Genomic DNA, 18,602 nt, shown 5'->3' with positions numbered 1-18,602 from the left:
TGACAACCCATGCAGATTGTAAACGTTTCGTTTCATATTAGAAGTTTATTCTTGAAAAATTGTGCTTAGTTTACCATAAGTAATCCAGACCATTTCCGGTTTTCTGTTTATTTATTTCGCTTTCCTTCCAGCCATCGCCCTCCACCACCCTAAACCAAAACTCCTTATTCAATTTACGACTTCGGTTTTGATTAGTAGGACCTGCTACTTTCTTTTTGACGTGTTCATTGTGTTAGTCATTTATTTTCTCCAGCTTACTTGCTCTGTTAAGTGCTTTCATTCATTACTGAAGTTATCTGCTCTAAACGCAAAACAGTGTAATTCCACCAGTAAGGCATGTATGGATCAGATGTGTTCCAGTAACAGTTATTCCTCCTCTCTATTCCCAGATAATGAATAAAAAAGTTCCTATACGAGTTCTGAGATAAATATCTGTGTAACAGGGGATTGACAATCGTTTTATCTCTTTTACGTTAGCATCTATATTGTTTGTTGAAACGTTATATTGTATTAGGGTATTTGTACAATTATCGCATATAAATTATTTCTCATCGGCTGCCGCATCATCCGCAAACTAGCAGTGTTTGCTATCTGACAAGTCAATAATTGAGAGAATGTATACAAATGTTGCTATCCAGTGGTAAATTGTAAGTACTTTTGCGTCTACCAACAAATCTCCGTTCTTCATAACGTGATGCAGCTTTCCTTCAAGCACACTATTTGCAGGTAATGCTGCTAGATATATTACACATAGTTAGTTCATAAATCCGGTACCATGCTGAGCACAATGGTATTCGAAAAGTGAAGAACAGAAAATTCTTCAGCAGTTACAACATTTTGTTCGAATGGCTCTGAGCACTATGGGACTTAACATGTGAGGTCATCAGTCCCATAGAACTTCGAACTACTTAAACCTAACTAACCTGAGGACATCACACACGTCCGTGCCCGAGGCAGGATTCGAACCTGCGACGTAGCTGTGACGCGGTTCCAGACTGAAGCGCCTAGAACCGCTCGGTCACACCGGCCGGCTACAACATTATTTTATCCACACCTGCAGCAACATACATACTCATCAAGACAGCATAAGGTGTATGACGGAGGGTATCTTGTACCACTACTAGTCATCCCTTTCTTGCTCCACTCACAAATGGGGCGACGGAGAAACGTGTGTGTACATGCTTCCGTAGCAGCCCTGATTATCGTGGCTTAGCAGCCATCGAGGCGGTGGGGCCGTCCTGCAATGTGTCGAAAATGCCAGTCCTCATAACTTTCTCAATAACATTTCGTGAAAATAACGACTTCTTCACTCCAGAGGCTCGCATTTGAGATCCCAACTGCAAAATTCTCTCGTGTTGATCTTACATACCAGTAACAAAAAATGGCTCTGAGCACTATGGGACTCAACTGCTGTGGTCATAAGTCCCCTAGAACTTAGAATACGTAAACCTAACTAACCTAAGGACATCACACACATCCATGCCCGAGGCAGGATTCGAACCTGCGGCCGCAGCGGTCGTGCGGTTCCAGACTGTAGCGCCTTTAACCGCTCGGCCACTTCGGCCGGCATACCAGTAACAAATTTAGGAGCACGCCTCTGGATTGCTTCGATGTCTTTCATTACTCCGACCTGGTAGGGATCCCAAACACTCGAGTAGTATTCAACAATGGGTCGTACAAGTGTTCGGTGTGCTGTCTCCTTTGTTGCTGAGCTACACTTTCCTGGAATTCTCCCGACAAACCGAAGTCGACCATTCGCCGTTGCTGAATCGACCTTACGTGCTGGTTCCATTTCATCTTGTCATGCAACGTTACGATTAGATATTTCATCCACGTGAGTGTGTCAAGCAGCACGCCGCAAACGCCGTGTTCGAACATTACGGAATCTTTTTTGTACCCATCTACCTTAACTTAAATTTTTCACATTTAAGGCAAGCTACCATTCATCACTCTAGTTGGAAATTATATCTAATTCATACTGTATCGTCAGTCACTGAACGACGACTCTTCCCTGTGTACTACAGCGTCACCAGCAAACAGTCGCAGATTGCTGGACAGAGAATCTGGGAACGCACGATCGTCGCTTTTCAAACCGACCGTTGTTCTTCAGATTAATCGTTGAATGCGAAACTGAGTATTTCCTGCCTAGGTCCCCCGTTGGCGAATTTCCCGCCGCCACCTGGCGTCGTGTTGCACGGCAGTTGCAGCGGCCAGCACGCCGATGTCTGCCCGTAACGAGCCTAATGAGAGCCGCATCGAGTTGTCCGGGAGGCGCGCGGCCGCAAGATGGCGATGATGGTGTCTGGAGATAGCCAGCCGTGCCCGGAGCCGGAAGTGCGAGCCGGCTGCGCGCTCAGCCAATGGGCTCCCGGGAAGGGCCATGGCCGCCGCGGCACCCCCTGGCGCCGCCCCCCGCGTGACGTAGCAGGGTGCGTGCACGCCCACCGCGCGCTGCGTGGCACGGCGTGCGGCGTGCGTGTTCGTGCGCGTAGTCGATATGGCACGCACCGGCGGGCCGCGCCATGAGCGAGCGTCTCTGGCGGCTGGAGGGGCGCGGCACTTACCAGAGACAATACACCTCGCCTTCTGCCTCCGCGCTACGCGTGGGCACGTGGGGTCCGGAGGACGTGCGTCTAACGGCCGGTACAAGTACGAGCGAAAGAGCAGTAAACGGCAGGCGAGCGCAAACGAAAAGCATTCCGTCGAGTTCGCGTCGCATTCGGCGGCGATCGCTAGCGTTCAGAACGTTGTCCTTCTTTCAGAGAACCATAAAGGGGGTTCACGTTCTCTCCGTTTCGGCGCTAGCAGTACTGAGCATTCGTCTGCAATTTTTTGTGCGAACTACTGTTGCTGCTGGAGTGAGATCCGTAGGCGATGGAGTGGTCTGGTAATGTTGGTGATAGAGCATATAAATATCAGAGGTGCTTGTGGGATCCAAAGCACAAATCCCGAATAAAAACAAATATGACTGACGAGCATATAAATATCAGAGGTGCTTGTGGAATACAAAGCACAAATGCCGAATAATAACAAATATGACTGATAGAGCATATAAATATCAGAAGTGCTTGTGGAATACAAAGCACAAATGCCGAATAAAAACAAATAGGACTGGTAGCTCTCAAAAATCCAACTGGAGACGTGAGAAAGACGAAGATACTTTTAGGTGGTCCACTTAGGCAGGAGCAGAGTGAATAAGCACGAACATTGTAGTTTTTTTTTATCAAAAAAGAACAGCACAATAAATTTCCTTGAAAGTGAAGAAGCACATGCATCTGTAACGCTGTTTAAAATTAAAAGTATGGAAATCTCTGATCACGGTAAATGGAAATACATAACTGATGTACCACTGTTATTTTAGAGGTTTTCGATGTAATAGCCGAATAAATAAAAATTCCCTTTTGCGTCATCACACTGTGTGGTAAATTTATCAAGTAGACTATGTGATATTTCAAAGCTAATTAAGCGTATTTCACTGGCATTACCTTCCTTACACGTACTTTCAAAAAAAATCGTTCAAGTGCTTCGCATATGTCACGGCAGAAATCAGGAACTACCTAAGATACAGCAGCCGTTGAAAAAGCCAATTAATTACTAAGGTAAATGTCTCGACTTGTAAATAGCCACAGCGTTAATGCTAACCTTTCTTCACGTTATACTGACCATCCGTACCTAGAGTTTTACTTTTAAATTTTTGGCTCAACTGTAATAAAAATCAAAGAGAAAGGTCATCTGGCGTAGGTGTAGAGTTTTGTAATGATACTGAGGGCGGCTGGTGTTTCAGTTTCACGTCTTTCACGCTTAGGAAAGGATTCAGACACTTGAATTCTTCTTTTCCAGTGCTGTTTTGCTTGCTTCGTAGAAACAGCGCGCTAGCCATGCTAAATAATAGTTTTGCATTGTGTGCTGTTTCGAATAAAACATACGTGAAGATTACTAGCGTAAGAAAAAGAAAAATATACACACACACACACACACACACACACACACACACACACACCGTTCGTAAGGTTGGCACGCTATGCTCGCTCCCTCGTGTCCTCTTGTGCTGCTTCCAGCGCGAACGCTAGTTTACAGCTGGAAGCGAATGGTAGCGAACACCGGCAAATTGTCGCTTTTGTTCGCTAGCAGGACACAATGCGCGAAAGAGACGAAGAAACTTAAGCCCGCAATTCGAGACGAACGAACGAGCAACCGATGGTCGTTACCACATTTGAGTAACGTATCTCGCTTGTAAGCGGCGCACTACAGGCGAAGATGCTTTTCATGGGACACACACACACACACACACACATACACACACACACACACACACACACGAGCGAAGAATCGTCGGGTCGCGCGATCTGTCCACACATATCTCGTGTGTGAGAAAATCACAGATCTCTGCGATCGATCGCTAGTCGGTCGTAATTCCCAAGCAATCTGATTGATAACATGCAACGAATCAGCCATGGGAGGCAGTATTGCTATCTGTCTGTCTGTGACTCGTTTGTGTAATTATTAAGTGTAATTGTGAAGTCTTATTTCGTTTCGTTATGCCTTCGTGGAGTAAAAGGACCTTTAATTAGACTTTATAGTCATTCAGCGACCATAAACCAACTTGCGAAGTGAAGTTGTAAACAGTGTTGCCACTTTTATTACGGAGGAATACAAATGTAAAACACTGATTCCATAAGATTTTGCAGTGAGCAGAATTTCGAAGTTTCTGCTGTAGAAGTGGAAATTCATGTGAAGTTCATTGTAATATTTATTTACTTATATGTGATTATGATCTTCCGGCACACATCTAAACAGGCATCCTGAATGAGTCAGCTTTACAATTCGTGAAGTACATTAGCGGCATAGAGTCTCAATAGTCCTGATAATAATAAATTAATAATAATGATAAATATAATATGCACAGGAATTAATTTATAGAATTTAAGAAATATATTTGTTAATCACATTGTGTTAAGCAGTCTTTTTGTTACTGTGGCGCAGAAGCGGTGGGAGTGGAAAGAGGTAGGTAGTTGTATGGGAGAAGATCTTGACAATATTCAAATACATTTATTAATCCACTTCAATAACTCTGAGTGCATACACGAGATGACTCAAGTAAGGGATTCAGCACTCAATTTATCAAAATGCCTAACTTAAATATTTAACACAATAGAACACACGATTAAATAATGTGCACTCGTTTGAATTTCAGGAACTTGACAATAACAGGGGTGGGTGAGCAAGAAATATTATACCAAAAGCAATAACATAGTAGTGAATTGGGGAACAAGAAAACATACAATACAATAATCAGTCTTAGCTCAGAATACCAAAGCCCAGAATACCCAACCAAGAGTCAACATCTTGAGTAATACTAAACAACGAATAAAAGAAGGGAGCGAAAATCAGCAACAGTACAGACCAGTCCAAGTTACCCTCTGCTGGGCACAATAAATGAGAACGACACAGTGAATATCAGCAACAAGAAAGATTAAAATTTCCCTAAACACAACAACAATAAAATAAAATTTTACAAGCTCTAGCCTCCACAGCGGCCTCGCCGCAGTTGAAAACTGTGATATGTTGATAACTTAATTTGGCCAATCCAGACATACTCATCTGCACTACAAGACAGCACTATCACGATCGCCTCAACTTCGTGTAGCTGTCGTAGCCGAAAACACACCGCAGCTACAAAATTAGAATCTTAACCGTGCGGTGTTAGCTGGATCCACGATGCCACACACCATCCGCTGCCCGAGTCCTGAACAATACTCCGTGTTGACAGCAGGCCATCGCCAGCTCCGACTGCAAGTCCACTACGCTGCGGCACTGCTTTGTTCCACGACTACCTGCTTTGAAGTTTCCAGTCAGCTACTCTCTTCGGGAGTCGCTATCTGTGTTTTCCTGCTGGCCACCTCGATACTCCTTCTAACTGGCCATCTACAACCCGTCTTCCAGTCCACTGAGGTTCTTCCTCCAATGACGATAGAAGCCATCCCGACCTCCATCTACTCAGGCCTTCTAACACCTATCCCGGTGGCGAAATGATACGTGAGAGAGAGAATGGAGTTCGACAGGAAAAGGGGCGTCGTGACTGCACCTTTTTCCCTGAAAGCAAGGAACGAATGAAGCTAAAACGCATAGATGCCGCATGTGGCACGGTCCATTTACACTGTGACAAACCCCCACGTACGACGCCGAACTGAATATGACAACATACAACAAATTCTGCGACAGCCGGACAATTGATGCATACTGAATGACATAAGCGGTGATGTGTCACATGCCTTCTTACAAGAATTATACAAACAAGAATAATCACATACACAAATAAGAGATAACACACAAACACTGGAACAGGATACTTGGAACGACGCAAACACAGAAACGGCCTCATATGTTGAAACAGATACAAACAGTGAAATTAATATACAGACCTAGATGTAAGGTAAGACTAAATTAAGGAACACATGAGTGGATCAACTTTCAGAATATATTTCAGTATATCTAGAAAAGTGTTGAGCAATGAATGTAATTTAAATGATATAATTTTTTATTAAGCTTACGTAAAGCAATGATGCAGTTGGTTATTGAGCTTGATAACGTCTCACTTTACACACAAAACAAAACAGCATATACTCAATACGTACCAATAAGGAAGTCAAGGATGCACAAATAATGTAGCGATTAAGCCCTGTGTAAAGTGTACACCACCTGTAACAAATGTAATATAACACAAATACACATCTGTACACATAAATTCATGAAATAAATATTAAAGATATATTTCGTACGCTATCTCGAATGTGACAGGCTCGATGATTTTCCGAGTCTTCACATCCAAGACAGCTAATACAAATACATGTATACAAATTAAGGTATTTTCTAATACAAATTTACGTATTAAACTCTTATTTTTCCTTCTTAAATGGTAGAATCTTGTTATTCTAGAAAATTTTTGCGATTTTATGTCATACAATGTTATAATGTCTTTTGTGTTTTCCCAATTTCTATCGCCTATTCATAAATCGTTAATTATAAGATTTTCATGTCTTAATTACTTTAAGTATACATGTATTTAAGTTGCCAATGTTATTAGTCCTTACTATAAATAAGACATATCAAATAAGTTTGACATTTTGTACATGTACAATTTCATATTCTGAAAATATAACCTGTCTTAGTAACTATGTGGCAGCAAATAAAATTTTAAAAAAAAATCCACGCCGGTATGTAAACAAGGCCGGCAGGAGCGCCATGCATAGGCAGGTGCAGAACACCGAGTCTAGTCCGCCCCGACCGCGTTCCCCCGGCGCTGGTTCCTTCCTGTCCACAAAACTCTTGTCTTCCTCTGCTTCCCCCGTCCTCGTACTTCCGAGGCGCCGCTGCTTCCCGGGCAGCATCCTGAACAGGACACCCCAGGACATGGACAACACCTGTCGCTGTGCCGTGCGTGACCACGCGCGAAGTCCAGTACGCTGATGTTGCCCCGGTGCTTAAAGATGGTGTTGCCGGTCCGCTTCCAATGCTCCTCACTGAGACAGCTCGCTACGAGTGGTATTTTCGCTGTCGCAGGCGCGCTCTTCTGTGGCAGAAGGCAAGACCAGCTCTTGCGCCAACAGCCAAGTGAGGTGGGGATCACGGCACATTAACTTCTTGTCGAATATGAGTAATGACGTCCAACATAAACGTATGGCTGAAGTACAGAAGGAATAAATGTGGAGAAGAAGTGGACTGGTCAGAGTAAGAGCGAGAAATAAACTGTCCAGACACTAATGGGACAACCTGTCAAAAGCACGAATAACAACTTTTTTCAGCATTTGCAGTGTCAGTGAGGTTCCGGGAGGTAACGACAACGACGTGGAGCCGTGCTCAGTCGATGCTGTGGTCAGCTGCGCTAGGTTTCTTGGTTCAGGATCCATGGCGCGAACTGCCCGATCCAGCTGGACTTTGATGGACTTGGGAGTACGGGAAACTCATTCTGGTGCTCTTCGAAGCACGCACGTTGGATTATGCTGGTAGATTCAATCGTGCCAAGGAAAAGCAAACTGCACATGAAGGTGTATTTTTGTTGAACCATTGTGCCTTCTAGAATGAAGGCATCGCCAGGAAATGCAACGACAAAATTTTCCCAAATTGTATCACTCCCTCCTCAGGCCTTGATCCTTCAAATGTCCAATTGTGTGTGAATTCCTAAGGGACCAAACTGCTGAGGTCACCGGTCCCTAGACTAACACACTACCTAAACTAAAGCTAACTTATGCTAAGAACAACACACACCCATGCCCAAGGGAGGACTCGAACCTCCGGCGGGAGGGGCCGCGCAATCCGTGACATGGCGCCTCTTACCGTGCGGCCTTGATCCTTCCAACGCTTGTTGCAGGGTGTTTGCTTTTCCGACGTTTCTCGCCGTACCCGCCAACGCCTATATGTCTGATGCAGCATAAAAAGTGGTTTATCCGGAAAGACCACTTGTCGCCAATCAGGGGACGTCCAGTTGCGTTACTGGCTTGCAAATTCCAGGCTTTGTCGCCGATGAATAGCAGTCAACATTCGTGCATCAACCATGCACCTGCGGAGGTCCATTCGCAGCAACATTTGCTGAACTGTTGTTGAGGAGACACTGATGGTAGCCACTTGGTTCATCTGCGCTGTCAGTTGCAAAACGGTTGTAAGTCTAATCTCCCGTATACATCTGCGCTGCCGTTGTTCACCTCAGCCATCTATGACCTGTGGTGCACCGCAGTTGCCTCTATGCCGGTTTTGGATAGTGCCAATTTTCCCATGCACGCAACACTTCAAGGTTCCTGAAATGCTTCCACCCTTGGTCCGAAAGCCAGTGATCATGCCGTTTTGAAAGTCAGAAAAATTTCTCCGTTCCCGCATTACGATAACGACTGCACTGTTTCCCGCGTTACCCCCACATGCTTATATACCCTCCACGGCCAGTGCTGCCACCTGCCTCGGGTGAGTGCTTATTGCACGGTGGCGTCGAACAAAAGCGGTGGTCACATTAATGTGACTGGACCATTATTAATATATAATTCAAAATTAATATATTACACTACTGGCCATTAAAATTGCTACCCCAAGAAGAAATGCAGATGACAAACGGGTATTCATTGGATAAATATATTATACTAAAGCTGACATGTGATTACATTCTGACGCTATTTGGGTGCATGGATCCTGAGAAATCAGTACCCAGATCAATCACCTCTGGCCGTAATAACGGCCTTGATACGCCTGGGCAGTGAGTCAAACAGAGCTTGGATGGCGTGTACAGGTACAGCTGCCCATGCAGCTTCAACACGACACCACAGTTCATCAAGAGTAGTGACTGGCGTATTGTGACGAGCCAGTTGTACGGCCACCATTGACCAGACGTTTTCAATTGGTGAGAGATCTGGAGAATATGCTGGCCAGGGCAGCAGTCGAACATTTTCTGTATCCAGAAACTCCCGTACAGGACCTGCAACATGCGGCCGTGCACTATCCTGCTGAAATGTAGGGTTTCTCAGGGATCGAGTGAAGGGTAGAGCCACGGGTCGTTACACATCTGAAATGTAACGTCCACTGTTCAAAGTGCCGTCAACGCGAACAAGAGGTGACCGAGACGTGTAATCAATGGCACCCCATACCATCACGCCGGGTGATAGGCTACTATGGCGATGACGAATACACGCTTCCAATGTGTGTTCACCGCGATGTCGCCAAACACGGATGCGACCATCATGATGCTGTAAACAGAACTTCGATTAATCCGAAAAAATGACGTTTTTCCATTCGTGCACACAGGTTCGTCGTTGAGTACACCATCGCAGGCGCTCCTGTCTCTGATGCAGCGTCAAGGGTAATCGCAGCCATGGTCTCCGAGGTGATAGTCCATGCTGCTGCAAACGTCGTCGAACTGTTGGTGCAGATGGTTGTTGTCTTGCAGAGGTCCCCATCTGCTGACTCAGGGATCGAGATGTGGCTGCACGATCCATTACAGCCATGCGGATAAGATGCCTGTCATCTCGACTGCTAGCGATACGAGGCCACTGGGATCCAGCACGGCGTTCCGTATTACCCTCCTGAACCCACCGATTCCATATTCTGCTCAGTCATTGGATCTCGACCAACGCGAGCAGCAATGTCGCGATACGATAAACCTCAATCGCGATAGGCTAGAATCCGACCTTTATCAAAGTCGGGAACGCGATGATACGCATTCCTCCTCCTTACACGAGGCATTACAACAACGTTTCACCATGCAACACCGGTCAACTGCTGTTTGTGTATGCCTAACAGTAGAAAAAACACGTAAGTACATTTGCAGGTATACAGAAACAATTGCTCTAACCTGGTTGGATAACGAGTCGCACTGAACTTGGAGGATAGACAACGGTACATCACTCCATGTTGGCAGAGTTAGTGAATCGTGAGTGTCGGCATGTCAGAGTCTCGGCAACCCATGACCAGATGTTTTCAATAGGTTTCTTTCGGCGGATGGTTGATTTGCTGTATGCGCCTGGCACTATGCACAGAGTCCATGGCAATATTCTGGATTGGAGCATAATAGAAGGTCTAAACCAGAGGCACAGACGCTTCTGCGACAATATCGGATGCCAATTTCTTTACCTCCACTAGAGAGCGAGAAATTGTAACCCCTCAAAATGTCAGTCGTGCGCTATATACAGGAAGCGGCTTTTACGGTAGCGAAGTACATGTTGATTTACTTTCTTTTCTTTATGTTAGGCTAACAGCCCCCTTATCCCCACCCCTGCCTTGGAATCAGTGCTGAATTGTATGCTGAAATCGAAGTCACATTGTTCTCCGAAAGTTTCTTCCTCGCAGGATCGGAAATAGAAAAAAATTAGTTCGATATTAGGAAAGTGCTGGAGCATCCATGGTAAGGTCACTTTCTTTCCTTTATTGTATTTCAATTCCCTATCGGGGCGGGCTGGCAGCAGCATATGCGCCGCTCTTCCACTGAAAGACATAGATCATACAATAGAAGACATTAAAAATACAAAGCAGAAAATACGGTGTACAGAGATATAAAAAAAGGGGGAAAATTATGAAGACAATAGACAAAAAGGGGGCGACTGTAAAACAGAGATAAAAACCATAAAAAATTTGCACACACAAAGAACCACACACTGGGACACTTAAAAGAACAGAAGGCGAAGCATGACCGGAGCATAAAAGTATCGAAGGACGGCGTAGAACATGATCATTGACAGTAACACAATGTACAAGTCCAGCATACAACTAAAATCACATCTCTCGACGCACAGGAAGACAACACCAAACACAACACTGACGTAGCACACTGATGATGATGAGTAAACAGAGGATCTGCCAGGCGCATGGAGATGAGGGAGGAGGGAGGAAGGGTGAGAGGGGAGGAGAGGGTGGAGACGGGTTGGGGGCGCGCCAAAGAGGGCTGGGGAAGCAAGGACGTGGGCGGCAAAGAGTTGAGGATGGGCGCAGGGAGTCTGGTGGGGGGGGGGGGGGGGGGGGGAAGGAGGAAAATTCGCTCTGGGAGTAGGAGCGGAAAGAAAAAGGGGGCCCTAGGGGTGGGGGATGGGAACAAGGACAGGTTACAGTTGGAAGGAAGGGTATATGTCACGGAAAAGTTCATCATCTGGGAAGGGGAGGTGCTGGAAATTGCCCAGATGAAGGAGATGAAGGGTGTGGAGGTGGAGAGAGGGAGGGATGCAACGGTAGAGGCGCGGCAACGGGCAGGGTGTGGAGAGGAAGGAGGAAACCAGGGAGTGGGGTGGATCAAGCCTGTGGATAGTGTAAGAGATGCAGAGATGTTGGAGGAAAAGGAGGACGTGGGGGAAGGGGTGAGGTCGTACAGGAACCATGTGGGGAAAGAAAGGCAGATACGGAAGGCAAGGCGGAGCGCATCGCGTTCGAGGATTTGGAGGGCCTTGTAAAAGCGGGTGGGTGCGGAGATCCAGGCAACGTTGGCATAACAGAGGATAGGACGGATGAGGGATTTGTAGGTGTGGAGGATGGTGGAAGGATGCAATCCCTATGTCCGGCCAGACAGGAGTTTTAGGAGGCAGAGGCGGGAATGGGCGCTGTGCTGTATGGTTCCAGGTAAGGTGACAGTCGAGAGTGAGGCCAAGATATCTCAGATTGGGGGTGAGCAGGATGGGTTGACCAAAAAGGATGAGGTAGAAATCATGGAGATGGAAGGAGCGGGTGGTGCAGCCTATGATAATTGCCTGGGTTTTTGGAGGGGTTTAGATGAAGGAACCACTGGTGAATTGGTCAAGGTGGGTTTGGTCGGTGCGTTGGGACCATTGAAGGGTAGGATAGAGAGCCAGGAAGGCGGGGTCATCAGCATGGTAAGGTCACAGAATTATTATCGCTTATTAAAAGTAATAATGCCCAGACAGTTTTAAGAACAGGGAGTTTGTTGAAACCAAAAGCGAATAGCAACGAAATTTTAAATATACAGGGTGATTATAATTAAAGTTAAACTCTCAAACCGCTGTAGAAATAACACCACTGGTCAGAATGAAGTTAAATTGCAACGGAATGTTATCAGAGAAGGGGGAAAACGTATGGCTGGAGAAAAACAAATAGTTACAAAATGTAGCAATGGATGGCGCTGTAAGTATCGTAATTTAATAGTGGTCGACTACGAACGACAACTGAATCATACAACAATGTCTTAGATGTACGTTTGACGCTAAACAAACTGTACTACTCAGTGTGCATGGGTGTACAGGTTTGATACTGTTAGTTACTTAAGCCCATAAACCACGTCAGGCTCATATCTCATCGGATGGGAAAAATCGATTTTTAATTGTCCTGAGGCCAAAAAACGCATAAAAAGCATCAATCAAAATCAAATCGGATTATTAATTTCCGTGCGACTGGCGCAGAACGTGTTGAATATGCTGTCCACCGTTTTCTGCAACAAGCTCATATCGACAAACAGCATCTTCCAGAACTGATCGAAGTGTATCAGGGGGCACGTTCAGAATGTGTTGCGCCATGCGTGCCTTCAATGCAGCTAAGTTGGCAGTCGGAACACTGAACACAACATCTTCCAGATAGCCACACAGCCAGAAGTCACACGGATTAAGATCAGGCGACTGGCTGGCCACGCTGTAGGGAAATGGCGGCTGATAATTCTAGCATTTCCGAAATGGCGCTTCAGCAGCTGCTTAACTGTATTTTCAATGTGCGGAAGTGCGCCATCTTGCATAAAAATGATCCCATCCACACATCCACGCCGTTGGAGAGCTGGAATGACGTGGTTGCGCAAAAGACAGCGACGGTACAGTTAACAGGACCGGAAGCACCTGTCTCTTCGAAAAAAATATGGCCCTATGACAAAAGATGCCGTAAACCCGCACCACACAGTGACCTTTTCAGGATGAAGTGGTATTGGTTGATTTGGGTGTGGGTTTTCCGTTGCACATATTGGACAATTCTGTGCACTGACACATCCTGTCAGATGGGAGTGGGCGTCGTCCGTCCATAAATATTCCACGGCCAATCATTGTCCACTTCCATGCGAGCAGGAATTTCTAAAGGAAAGGTCTCTCTTGCTGGTAGGTCAACAGGAAGCAACTGGTGCACATGGGTAATTTTGAATGGAATTTCAAAGAAGGATGTTTAGTAGGATTTTACGCACCGTGCCCACGGGTGTGTCCAATGTTCGGGCAACTCTCCACGCACTACACGTTTACACACCACAACCCGTCTCCTCCCGCATTGCTGTGGCCAGTGCTTCCTCTGATGTCGAATCAATTCATTTCCACCCTCTACCAGCTTGCACGCCTGAAGAACCCGTCTTTTCGAATTTTCGAATCATTTTTTTAGACCCATAGAAATCATCGGACCAACGCCTTTTTTCAAGGAAAAGCCGTTTTATTCTTTATTGAATTTCGATTGCTCCCCAGGTTGGTTTAATAGAAGAGATATATAAAATCCAACGAAAACGGCGTATTTCGTAACGGAGTCGATTAGTCGACAAGAGAACGTGTAGGAAACGCTCAACGAATTCAAGCTGCAGACACTGCAAGAGAAGCGTTACGCATGAAGGAGACGTTTACTATTGACATTTCGAGAGAATACGTTTAGCGGAAAGTCGGGCAATATACAGGGTGATTCAGAAATAATACCACAACTTTAAAAATGTGTATTTAATGAAAGAAACATAATATAACCTTCTGTTATACATCATTACAAAGAGTATTTAAAAAGTTTTTTTTTCACTCAAAAACAAGTTCAGAGATGTTCAATATGGCCCCCTCCAGACACACGAGCAATATCAACCCGATACTCCAACTCGTTCCACACTCTCTGTAGCATATCAGGCGTAACAGTTTGGATAGCTGCTGTTATTTCTCGTTTCAAATCATCAATGGTGGCTGGGAGAGGTGGCCGAAACACCATATCCTTAACATACCCCCATAAGAAAAAATCGCAGGGGGTAAGATCAGGGCTTCTTGGAGGCCAGTGATGAAGCTCTGTGTCACGGGCTGCCTGGCGCCCGATCCATCGCCTCGGGTAGTTGACGTTCAGGTAGTTACGGACAGATAAGTGCCAATGTGGTGGCGCTCCATCCTGCTGAAATATGAATTGTTGTGCTTCTTGTTCGAGCTGAGGGAACAGCCAATTCTCTAACATCTCCAGATACTGTAGTCCAGTTACAGCAGCACCTTCGAAGAAAAAGGGACCAAAAACTTTATTGGCTGAAATGGCGAACAAATGTACAACTAAATGAAACTTCATAGCTCCCTTAATTCGCCGACAGATAGTGCTTAGCTCTGCCTTTTGTCGTTGCAGAGTTTTAAATTCCTAAAGTTGTGGTATTCTTTTTGAATCACCCTGTATTACTTACTCTAACATACATCTCGCGAAATGAACAAAATAAGAAAATCTGAGAATTGTCGAGGTAGATCAGGTGAACACGAGCAAAATTCGGTCTTGCATTATCTTGTTGAAGATAAAACCATTAAAATCTCAAAGATTTGCAAAGTCAAGGTTAATAACTCGGAGATATAACGGCTGCTATCCAGATTACCGGCCGTGCGAACCAGAGGCGACAGTGTTCTGTTCCTAATGGTGCCCCATACGCCAGGCAGGCTATGGGGATCGCATGTCAGTGACGAATGCAACCTGGCAACGTACATTCTCCATGCAGGCAGAAAAGTCCATCGTGATGTTGTATGCAGTCCGTGGTGCTGCTGACGCCGCCACACTGACCATTTAGACACATACAAACAAGCCGACTTCCTAACTCGTGACGTTCCTGTACGATCCAGCACGGACTAGCGAACGGTACGTCGTGTGTGGAGTGCTAGTCGCTTGGGGCTGTTGAGGCTCTGCGTGGGGATGGGTCTAGCCCTCTTGAACCCATCGGTTCCACAGTCGCTTGGCAGGCGTGTGATAGCGAACAACTCAAACAGCAATATCGTGGAACGACAAAGCGCTATCTCGTTTCGAATATCGAAACGTGCTACTCACATGAGGTAATGCAAGATCCTTTCACAAGGAGCTAAGATTCGGGATACAATTTCTGAATGAGAAACGCGTAGAGTAAATTTTCTTTATATGTAGAAAGTATTTAAGGATATGCATGTCAACTTCGCTGTGCTGAATGTTACACATTTATTCCTACCGGTTTCGGTTTTCAACCATCAAACAGGGCTCTAACAGCCAGGCAGATTCGAAAAATACATATTGCTGACTAAATTTACATAATCCGTAGTCGTTAAGTACTGAACATCGTACACAAAGGTAATCGAAAAGAAGTACCTGCAAAGCAAGAAACAGACCGACTATTGTTACATTTCATATATCATGCTACAGACGATGCCATACAACAGGGAATATTATGATACACATCGACAGTTATCAGTAAATATTGTGACTCAAAATATGCCCTGCAGTATGGCATTCGTCTGTAGCACGATATATGAAATGTAATAGTCGTATTGCTTTTTACTTTAAAAGTACACCTTTTCGATAATCTTTATACATCATGTTAAATACAGACGACTATAGATTCGTCAGTAACATGTATTGCTCATTTCCGTCTGTTGGTATAGTTCGTGGATAATGCCTGAAAATCGAAACCGTTCGGAATTAATGTGTGAAATTCAATATAGCAAAGTTACAGAGCGTATTCTAAAATATATTAATGCTGTAGATTAGTGCCTAAAAATGTTTGAGTACAGAATGCAAGTGGCGTCAGTACTGCCTGTACTGAACTGCTAATCATATTATCCAAGCGTGCAGTACATTTCGTACCAACTATGCCTTTGCTGCGTTCCGTCTTCATGGTGTGATTCGGAGATATGCAGCCGATAAAAACGTAATTCATGATCAGTATGTGGAATAAAATGATACATCAGGCATTTTCGGCGTCACTTAATTACTAATGGCTCCGGGTGTTAACCGGTTTGTTGTTTCCATGTTATGGACGACAGAATGGCTGGAGTCCAGGCAGCGAGTGCACACAACAGCACAATTCGCAGCACCTGAAGAAGTCGGCTGGGTCGAGCGTCGAAATACGAGTAGATACATGTTTTAAAAATATATGCATGTACTGTATACGTGTTTGTATGTGTGTGTATGTTCCACATCTCATCAGAAACCGCTGGACCAATTTCAACCAAACTTGGTACACATATCCCTTGCTGTCAGGCAAAAACAGCTGTCGCCATCAAAATAACCTACCTATCATAGTACAGGAGACACATTGAAACGCCAAAGAAACTGGTGTACGCATGCGTATTCAAACAGAGAGATATATTAACAGGCAGAATAAGGCGCTGTGGTCGGCAACGCCTATATGGGACAACAAGTGTCTGGCACAGTCGTTAGACCGGTTACCTTTGTTACAATGGTAAGTTATCAAGGTTAAGTGAGTATGAACTTGGTGTTTCAGTCGGCGCACGGAAAAAATGGTTCAAATGGCTCTGAGCACTATGCGACTTAACATCTGAGGTCATCAGTCGCCTAGAACTTAGAACTAATTAAACCTAACTAACCTAAGGACATCACACACATCCATGTCCGAGGCAGGATTCGAACCTGCGACCGTAGCGGTCACGCGGTTCCAGACTGAAGCGCCTTTAACCGCACGGCCACACCGGCCGGCTCGGCGCACGAGCGATAGAACACAGCATCTCCGAGGTAGCGATGAAGTGGGGATTTTCTCGAACTACTGTATCACAGGTGTACCGTGAATACCAGGAATCCGGTTAAATATCAAATCTCCGTCATCGCTGCGACCGGAAAAAGATCCTGCAAGAAAGGGACCAACGACGACAGAAGAGAATTGCTCAACGTGACAGAAGTGCAACCCCTCCGCAGATTGATGCAGATTTCAATGCTGGGCCTTCGACAAGTGTCAGTGTGCGAACCATTCAACGAAACCTCATCGATATGGGCTTTTGCAGCTGAAGGCCCACTCGTGTACCGTTGATGACTGCACGACACAAAGCCTTACTCTTCGCCTGGGCGCGTCAACACCGATATTAGACTGTTGATGACTGGAAACGGCTGGTCGGACGAGTCTTGTTTCAAATTGTATCGACCGGATGGACTTGTACGGGTATGGAGACAACCTCATGAATCCATGGACCCTGCATGTCAGCACGGGACTGTTCAAGCTATTGTAGGGTCTGTAATGGTGTGGAGCGTGTGCAGTTGGAGTAATGTGGGACCCCAGATACGTCTAGATGCGATACTGACAGGTGACACGTTCGTTAGCATCCTGTCTGATCACCTGCGTCCATTCATGTCCATTGTGCATTCCGATGGACAATTCCAGCAGAACAATGCGCGATCCTATACATCCAGAATTGCTACACAATGGCTCCAGGAACACTCTTCTGAGTTTAAACATTTCCGATGGCCACCAAAAACGCCAGGCATGAACATTATTGAGGATATCCGGGATGCCTTGGAACGTGCTGTGCTTCACCCCCTCGTACTCTTAAGGGTTTATGGACAGCTCTTCAGGATTCATAGTATCAGTTCCCTACAGCACTACTTCAGACATTAGTCGACTCTATGCTACGTCGTTTTGCGGCACTTCTGCGTGCTCGTTGGGGTTCTGCGCGATATTAGGCGGGTGTACCAGTTTCTTTGGCTCTTCAGTGTATGACGTCACAAACAATAGGTTTCGTGAAAAACGGTTGTATTGTGCATGACGTTTAAAGTTATTACTTCTTTGCTACCAATTCTATTCGCATCATATTTCCCAGACAGTATCCACATATGCTGCTGAAGGTACCTACGCAAATACATCATTGTATGACACGTAGTTCGAGAGATATGACGTCATAAACATTGAGATGCGTGATAAAATGCAGCATCATGCATGAAGTTTTGATACATTCATTCTTTACTACTACGACACTCCCGTAGTCGGGTCATCTTAAGAAAATCCCTGACGAATGGCAGCGCTTTTGACATCCTCCAAACGCGGAGCGCAAACAGCGGGAGGAGAAAACTATAGCCCTCTATAGAACTACGGTGAGATGTTGCCGCAGAGACATTTACAAAATCGGGTTGTAGGCACGCAAAGCAGCTGTACTTACAGATTGTACATTATGCTTACTTCTTTGTACGATTGTTTCATAATT

The sequence above is a fragment of the Schistocerca americana genome, chromosome 1, assembly GCF_021461395.2.
Source record: "Schistocerca americana isolate TAMUIC-IGC-003095 chromosome 1, iqSchAmer2.1, whole genome shotgun sequence".
Taxonomy (NCBI): Eukaryota; Metazoa; Arthropoda; class Insecta; order Orthoptera; family Acrididae; genus Schistocerca; species Schistocerca americana.
This window is presented reverse-complemented; position numbering follows the sequence as displayed.